The sequence below is a fragment of the Delphinus delphis genome, chromosome 10, assembly GCF_949987515.2.
Source record: "Delphinus delphis chromosome 10, mDelDel1.2, whole genome shotgun sequence".
Lineage (NCBI taxonomy): Eukaryota > Metazoa > Chordata > Mammalia > Artiodactyla > Delphinidae > Delphinus > Delphinus delphis.
In genome coordinates, this window is record NC_082692.2 from 10921428 (window position 1) to 10930095 (window position 8668).

The 8668-nt window shown below is 45.5% G+C and overlaps 1 long non-coding RNA gene across 1 annotated transcript in view; it reads right to left on the bottom strand.

Moving 5' to 3' along the window:
• Nucleotides 1-4981, bottom strand: part of LOC132431812 (uncharacterized) — a 29000-nt gene extending 24019 nt beyond the window's left edge. Inside the window, exon 1 of the long non-coding RNA XR_009520801.1 lies at nt 4886-4981. This is a non-coding gene — a long non-coding RNA (uncharacterized lncRNA). The remainder of the gene's footprint in view (nt 1-4885) is intronic.
• Nucleotides 4982-8668: the final 3687 nt, after the last annotated feature.

Genomic DNA, 8668 nt, shown 5'->3' on the forward strand with positions numbered 1-8668 from the left:
TCAAAGAGAATCAGACAAGTCACATTGCATGGAAACCCTACCCTCATCAATATCTTTATCCTTGAATGACCTTGAAGGTGACTGCTATAGACTGAATATTTGTGTCCCCCTAAAATTCACGTTGAAATCCTAACCCCCCAATGTGTTGGTATTAGGAGGTGGTATTTTTGGGAGATGATTAGGTTATGAGGGTGGAGCCCACATGAATGGGATTAGTGCCCTTATAAAAGAGACCCCAGAGAGCAACCTCACCTCTTGCATCATGTGAGGACACAGAGATAAGACAGCTGTCTATGAACTGGGAAGTGGGTTCTCATCAGACAGCAAATGTGCTGGCACGATGATCTTGGACTTCCCAATCTCCAGAACTGTGAGAAATAAATGTCTGTTGTTTATAAGCTCTTCAGTCTACGGTAGTTTGTTACAGCAGCCTGAATGGGTTAAGACAGTGACAAGAAGATAAAAATGAGGGAGGAAAGGAAGGAAGAAGGGAGACAATGAAGAATATCTATGTCAGTGGAAAGAGTTTCAGTAATGATGATATGGAAGGCTGGTGTAGCTGGGGAGATGTTACAGCTTGATTCTATGTGTATTATCAGTTACTCTTTTTTCCAAAATTACATTTCTTACATATCTACCTCCCCAAGCAACGACCATTATCATTTGAATATATATTTCTTTCCATGCTGTATTCTGGGCATAGATAGTTTTGTCACAATTTCTCACCTTATATATATATAACTTTTATTAAGAATAAGGCCACTTCTACATTGCTGTGATCAGAGTTAGAACTTTAAATTTGGGACTTCAAACAAAATTTTACAAAGGAACTGCTGTTTTCCCTTTTCTCCTTTCTTTCCTTCTCCTTCCTTCCTTCCTTCCTTCCTTTCTTTCTTTCCTTCTTTTCTTTCCTTCTTTCTTTTTCTTTCTTTCACTTTTTAACCTCACTCTATTTCCTCCAGCTCATTATAGTTAATATTAGTGAATTACTTATTGATCATTTTTCTTGCCATGGCCTTATACTAGGCCTTTGCATGTGTAATTTAAAAAATCAAGGATTATTCAGAGGCTCTTCCCCTTTCCACCTGTACAAAAGGCTTCTGTGCTGTTTTCTAGTTCTTTGTTTGCAGAGTCAGGTTGTAGGGCAGAACTGAAAGTAACCAAGATTGGCTGGAGTGATGCATGTCGGAAATGACAGTGTTTCTGGTGGAACAGAATTCAGTAAGGAGGTGAGAAGAGGAGTCAGGTGGAGTGCGGGGCCTGGGCTGAGCAGTAATGTGGACTTGAGATATTCGAGGAGTTTGGAAGAAGAGAGGAGAGATATGGAGTGGGAGTGGGTGACAGTTACTGGGACAGCATATGGGAGAGTAAGGTTCTAAGGACATTTGCAGCGCACTAGAGATGAAATCCCATTTGAAGGGAGTAAAGTTTCAGTCAGCCTTTACATAAGTTTTAGTCACCACCATTCTTCCTTATTTTAGTAGCTTACTTTAAAAAAATTTCTTGTTAACTATTATAATTGTTTCGTTCAAGCAGCATGATTTCCACGCCATCTTGTTGATCTTTTCTCTCTCTTCCATGTCACGTTAATGACCAGTGAAGTAATTGCTCAGGTCAGTCCTTGAAATACCAGTTTTTAAAAATCCATAGAAAATTGCTGCAATTAACCAGACCCTCCAAATTGAGCAGTATACAAAATGACTCTCATGCCCTATCCATAGGCCAAAGTTGGAGAACATCTAGATGCTTTCCAAAGACTTTCCCAAGTAAATCGGTAAAAGCTGTCATCTTCTTAGCCTGAGTAATAACTGGGGCACAGCTGCTCTCAACAGCAGACTCGTGACAGCAAATCAAAGTAGGCTGATTCAACAACTTACACTCAAAGGGGCCTGCACTGCCTCCTGGGTGTCTCATACTTCCAGAGGCGTGAAGACAGAGCCATGTCTACAACCTCGAAGACTCATGTGAAATACGGAATCCTGGAAGGGACATGTGGGACCAGGGCCACAGGCAGAGAAATGGGGCTTGGCTGCAGATTAAACAGCCGGTCTGCGGAGACCTGAGTCACCACCAGACATTGCAAATTATTAATACCCACTCCCGCTAAATCCTTGGAATTTGCAAGAGAGTGCCTCACCATCTGAAGCTGAGTTTTCCAGCTTACAGCTTCGCCCAGACTGAGAAAGGCAGGAACGAGAGAATTAGTCAGGGTCTGTCCTTGGAAGACAAGAGTCTCAGCTGCTCATTTCCTCCTTCCTGAAAGTGAAAGGGGCACTTGACACCAAATCATCCAAGAATCTCAGGGCATCAGGCAAGCTAGTCAGTTGGAGGTTTATTGTTGAGTTGGCTTTTGGTTGCTTTCATAATTAACAACTTGCAAATACACCTTTCTGAAATCTTGGATTTCACTTTCTAATTATGCTGATGACTTGGGGTTAACCGAACAAAAAGCTTTCGTCAGTCACAAATAATCCTTTCATTCCATAGGATTCCAATACATCTTCTGGGTCCATTAAAATTGAAGTGAACAATCACTATTTCTGAATTTTTTTTTTTTTTCCCATTACAAATATCTACCATCACTGGGCCCTGGGGCTGCAAGGTTAGATATAGATACAATATAGCGACATGACATCTGGAGTCTGAAAACAAGGGAACTTGAAAGATGCACCATCTGACAGTCCATGGTGTCCTGTTCTCTGGAAGTGGGCACTGCCGAGGTACTAAGGGTTAGGCTAGCAATTCCTGTAAGTACCATCTCTGTCTCTTTTCATGTGAGCATATGTTTTATGACAGCCCCCTCTGGGAAGATGTGCCTGCGTCCGGCTCCCAGCTGTGTGTGTCCCATTCTACCAGCTTCAAATGCCTTCTCTGGTAAGAAAGGGAAAATGGTGACACAGGGAGGGATGTGTGATAGTCACTTGTGTCCAGAACTCGATCATGTTTCAGAAGTTTATGACAGCGTATTAAGAAATGAGGACATTAGATGCAACCTAAGTTTCTAAGAAAGGGTTTTGCCTTATTTCCAACGCTCATCTGTAAACTTCAGCCACGGCACCAGCAGGCAGCTGGGAATCTCTAATTGACAGCAGGAGGGGCAGGGTAGGGTACAAAGGGCACTCAGAGCTGGTTACGGAGGCAGCGTGCAGGGTGGGTGGGCACTCCAAGTAACGGTCTTAGTGTACAGGTGGTGCCTTGGCCTCCCGCTTCCTACCCCTACACCTCCTGGATGAATTGCCTTTAGCCTCCACCATATGGTGATACTTGATATTTTCTGAAATAATAACAGAGACCATGAGTCATCCAGCTATCATTTCTTCCCTGGAATGATCACTAAACGCGCACTACCTCTGATCCTTATAGCTCTGCATGGCCTGGAGAACCTCAGAGCTACTCTTCAGACTCTATACCACCTTGAAGCTCCCATGGTCTTTCTAAAGGTTCACTCTTACTCTGTCCTCCTTGTGGATGAGAAGAGGAGCGCAGTTCAGTTAAGAGCTACTTTATGCCCCAGGAAATGGTTAGCTTCTTTTGCCTTTTCTTCTGCAGAGTGAATAATTCTATTCTCTTTACATTTACTCATGAACTTCTTCGCCAACTTTCTTGTCATCTTTTTTGTCTCCTTCTGTGCTTAGAAAACTGGGCCATTGTTTTTCAAGGCTCTTTCTAAAACACAATGATCTCATTTTGTTGTATATTTCTGATTAGTACAACATGTCTAAGTAGACTTTAATTCAACTGTAGAGTTGAATTGAAAATTGTATTAACTGTGGTCATTTGATACATAACTGTATGAATTTAATCTACATTTTTGCCCCCATAGCTAATATTTTTCTTGCTACAAAATCATAGCTAGAAAAATTAAAACATCTAATAAGCCAGTTCTCAAACCTCTGACCACTAAAACTATGAAACACATGAAGCTGTGTAAAATACCCAGACTTCATTGTTTCGGTGTATATTCCTTCTTTCTCTGCAAGGTGTAATAGGAAAACAAACCAAAACAAAAACATTGGACTCGAGCCCTTAATCCAACACTTTTGTCTTCATGAACTCAGGTGAGTCACTTTACCCCTCTGTGTCCCCATTTCCTCATTTATAAAATAATAGTGTTGGATTATATCAAGTGGGTTTTTCACAGCTCTTTGTTTTGCCACGAAAACCTTTCTTAAAAGAAATCTTTAGGTAGAAGCACAGTGCATAGAACAGATAAAAGCAGAGCTCTCTCGATGAAGCAGGGATGGCGAGACCCCCAACCCCAAGACTCATCCGCTTAGACCCTCCACCTAACTCTCACCCATTCCCACCTCATTTTAACAACGTATGGTTTCATATACAAGCACAGCTTGGGTACCTGTGAGCCTTTACATTCATAGCACATGTCTTGATAGGAATACATGCAACTGTGTGAGATTATGTGTGTTTCTGTTAGTGGACAGAAGAAATCCAAATTTCCCCCATGCACCTTCTGAGACTAGAAGTGAGATCAAAGGTCGCAAGCTCACTGGTCATGAGCCTGACACAGAATGGCAGCCCCGTGCCCACTAGCCCCAAGGATTCCTGGTACCCACCCTCCTGGGAGGGAGAGTAGATAGTCTCATTTGTGCTCTAGGAGATGCAGCTGCCCTTCTGCTGCTACTCCACTGGAATAGCAGAGGCTTCCTCTGCCCTGGACACCAGAACACCTGCCGGTGGCCATCACATCCACTGCTCCACCAGGCAAGGTTGTCTCTTGCTGGCTGGTGGTTCCACACCATCTATCACTGTTCTGAGGAGCAGGTGGGGCTCTGCGGTTTCTCCAGTGGCCACAGCGCCCCCAGGAGGCTGTGCTACTGCTTGGCCCTCTCTCCTGGGCAGCAGCATCCCCAATGCCGTGAGCACTTACCAGACCAACGCCTCGCGGCATGGCGGGAAGCATGCCTTCTTCAGTTTCGAAGCAGTGTCACTCAGGCCTCAAGATTTTATGAATTTCAAGAAACACCTCTTTCAGTTTTTATTTACACGCTTTCCGCATCGCCACCTCTTCACAGGACTCAAGCAGGCGGGTATCGAAGCAGGGGATGCATCTATGGGACAGAGATCACACGATCCTCAGAACTGCCCTCCCCTAGAAGGATGAAGACGTTCTTACTGAGTCAGTCATTATGCCTGGCTTATTTCTCCCTTAATGCTCTCCCAGGAGGCTTCTCAGCCCCTGTGCAGATAACCTTCGGTTCTCCAGATGTGTCCCAGCGTGCTGGAGCCCCAGCTGACCCACCCTGGGCTCTTCCTGAGACCCTTTATGCGCACGTATGTGGATGAATCGGTGTGTGGTTACAGAATAAATCAAGAGCAGCTTGTCGGCAAGATAACCGACAGCGAGGGGGTTGGGATCTTCCCCACAAGTTTTCATTTCGGGAAGCATATGGAAACTCTAAGTGTGATAGGTAGAGATTAACTACTTAATTCCTCAGCTGGAATCAAACTGGGAGGCTTCAGAACAATCAGGCTATGCGTCAGAGGAAGGGGCTTCAGATCTGGGTAGGAAAAGGCTTACTTCTCCAGCAATGACACTGCTTTGGTTTTTGGCAACTGGTGTCAGAAATAACACAAAGAAAGCCTGTGAGTAAGAACTCTGTTTAGATAAGTATTTCCCAAAGAGTGCCGTGCACAACCGCCTGTATTATGAGATTCCCTGGAAGTAAACAAATGTAGGAACAGGTCTGGAGACCTCCACATCCTGTCCTAGAGGGTGTATTTGGCACACTCCAGATGAGAGAAAATGTTGAGTAGAGAAACTTTTAATATATTGACAACGGAAATCTTTTAAAAAAAAATCTAACACATTAATATCCTCAGAAGTAATGTTTTATGGAGTGCATTTTGAGAAAGTTTGCTTAGAACAGGGGTCAGAAAACTTTTTCTATAAAAAATCAAATAGGAAAACCTTTCAGCTTTGTGGCCATACGCTCTGTGGCAATGACTCTGCTGTAGCACGAACGCAGCCGTAGACAGCACGTAAACCAGCCAGCGTGGCCGCGTTCCAAGAAAACTGGTTATGGACACTGAAATTTAAATTTCATGTCATTTTCATGTGTCACAAAATATTATTTTTCTTTTGGCTTTTTCCAACCACTTAAAAAAGGAAAAAAAAAAATTCTTAGCTTGAGAGGGCTGTACAAAAACAAGTGGTGAGCTGAATTTGACCTCCAGGTTGTAGTTTCCTGACCCAGGGCTTGGAAGCAGCATCAGCTAGGAAAGGAAGTGAACATCTGTGCAGATACCAGACCCAGAGTCTACGGAGCAGAAACCCTGTCTGTGTACCCCCCCGTTCAATCTCCAGTGCTCAGTTTGCCGCCTAGGACTTTGACGAACCGTACGGTACATGTTCGTAAATGTTTTTTGAATGAAGGGATAACCATCGATTCAATTTATCTGTTAGTAGCATGGGCAGAAGTTAGTTTGTACTGGTCCTGATTGCTGGATGTCATCATAAGTGGCAAATAGGAACCCATGACTCTGAGGCATTCAATGCCAGCAAGAATTTCTACTAGAGAAAGGACTTGAGGACACGGGGAGGGGGTAGGGGAAGCTGGGACGACGTGAGAGAGCGGCATGACATATATACACTACCAAACGTAAAATAGATAGCTAGTGGGAAGCAGCCGCATAGCACAGGGACATCAGCTCGGTGCTTTGTGACCACCTAGAGGGGTGGGATAGGGAGGGTGGGAGTGAGGGAGACGCAAGAGATATGGGAACATATGTATATGTATAACTGATACACTTTGTTATAAAGCAGAAACTAACATACCATTGTAAAGCAATTATACTCCAATAAAGATGTTAAAAAAAAAGAATTTCACACTTTTTTGAATAGCCTTTGATTGTAGGTACAGACTGTTGCGGCCGCCTGGGGTACGAGCAGGCTGTCTGGCAGGAGTAAAAATAAATGCATTATAAAAGTTGCCTTGTCTTTGCAAGATAGGAATTTAGAGTCAGTGGCAACATCTGGGTCAGAACATATATCTGTTTCTAGATACTTCTTTTACTTACAGCTGACTTTTTACTTGCTTCCTGGAGAGGCTCTGTTTTGGTGTCCCCATGACATCCATTTGTCTCCATCAGTCTCGCCAGAGTTCACTGCCACAAGCCTGCTTTTTGGGCTTACTCTCAAGTCAGTCTCTTTCTGGGACTGTCTTGTCCTTTGGAAGTTTCCATTGGTAACGTGGAGTCACTGGATGACAAACCTTCTGCCTGGCTGCAGACGCACGTCCTCATTGACACCCTCCCTGATACTCCAGGTCTGTGCAGTACTCCTTCCTCTGAACATATGGATCCCTCTCTCCCTCCCTCCCTCCCTCCCTTCCTTCCTTCCTCCATTCATTCAAAACATGCCTACTGAACAAATGCTCACCCACACACTGCTATGGCCTGGGGGAAAGAAAAACCACCTCCCTTCGAAGAGTTCACAACGTAATGGGAGAGCCAGAGACAACAGACGATGAGAACAACTTCCCTAACGCTGAGAACCTCTCCACCTGCTCCTGGCCACACGCAGCCTGGTATTTTCAGTGCCCTTTTCTGGGGCTGATGCTAGAAGCTCCAGCTGGTTATGGATTCTTGAGGGCAGACGCCATGCCCTTTGTCTTTCTCACCTCAGAAGTGCCTACAGTGACCACTTAGCAGAGTAGACTCTCATCACGTGTCTGCAGACTTTATTTTAAAGGTTTCGACATGGGATGCTTGGTTTCCTCATGACCGAGGTTCACCCAGACGTGTGTGCGCTTGGCGACCAGTGGACCCGATGGTAGAGGGGAGGGGCGGGAAGCTGCAGTGGGATGGGCACCTGTTCTGGGTGGCACAGGAGAGGCAGCAGGGCTGCAGCAAACAGGAGGGCGCAGGAAGGGATTAGCCCGCCCTCCCCCTCAGGACCCAGAACAGTGTGTCTGGTGGACCCTTGGCTACTGTGGGCCTCGAAGAACTCACTTTCTAGGTCTAACCCCCATTCCAGGAAGAGGGTCCCTCCAGATCAGATCTTATTGAAGGGGAGGTGGGGACACTTCCGTTTCTATAGGAATTTTCAAAACAACAGGGTAGCTTCAGCAAAATGGCCGAGCCACGCAGTAGGGCCGGACGTCAGACAGCAGCGGCCCTGCCCAGGGCCTGCTCGCAAGCCCAGCAGCCACACGACAGCCTGGCCACATAGTCAGCGTAGCTACAGCTGCGACCCCTGCCTCGGTTTCACATGGAGAGGTGGGGTTCTGATGGGAAGGCTTTGGCATTAAGCCTCCATGGGTTTAGTGCCTTCTTCTCTGTTGTCTGGGACAAATGATTTTATCCTTCCGAGCTTCAGCGTTTGCATCTACAGGACGGGGACAATAATATGTTTTGCCGTTGTGAGGACTGCAGGAGAGAGCGTTTGTTAAGAGCCAGGCCCCAGTAAGCACATTACAAATGGTAGCTGGTATCATGACCTTTCTCCCGCAGGGACTGTCTGCAGGGCCACGCTCACTCCTGGCCACTGCCGTTTGTGGGCCCGGGAAGCCCCGTGTTCTGCAGAGTGAATCAGCTTGATTTGCAATGGTGACCCCCTCGGGCGTTCAGGTTTAACTTTCCGTACCTCTATCTACGAAGCACCTTACCGTTCCTCCATCTGTCTCTCGTTTCCATATATGGTGGTTCCAGA